This window comes from Frankliniella occidentalis, unplaced genomic scaffold (genome assembly GCF_000697945.3).
Source record: "Frankliniella occidentalis isolate FOCC.00 unplaced genomic scaffold, Focc_3.1 Scaffold415, whole genome shotgun sequence".
NCBI classification, from domain to species: domain Eukaryota; kingdom Metazoa; phylum Arthropoda; class Insecta; order Thysanoptera; family Thripidae; genus Frankliniella; species Frankliniella occidentalis.
This window is the reverse complement of record NW_026267536.1, coordinates 82,278-82,565: the sequence shown is the minus strand read 5'-3', so window position 1 is coordinate 82,565 and position 288 is coordinate 82,278.

Below are 288 nucleotides of genomic sequence, written 5' to 3'. Positions count from 1 at the left end.
CACCATCCCTTTTTCGGTCCCAAGTGTGTGGACTTCTGCCAGTATGTATGCGTGAATGCGGTTTTATTGGTTTGTTTCAATGTTTCGATGCTATGTTTGATGACGACAGTGCGACACTCGGCGGTACTTGGTTATGGCCGAAAAGGAGTGTTGACGAAGGCAAATTTCTTGCTGAATAAAAAGTCATGAGCTAAAGAAAGGGGAGGAAGTGAAAACCTTTCAGGATCCTCCCTTTCCCTTGAGCAGCCAAAGCGCTCGCTCTGCGATTCACTGCTTCCCGATGAGTTC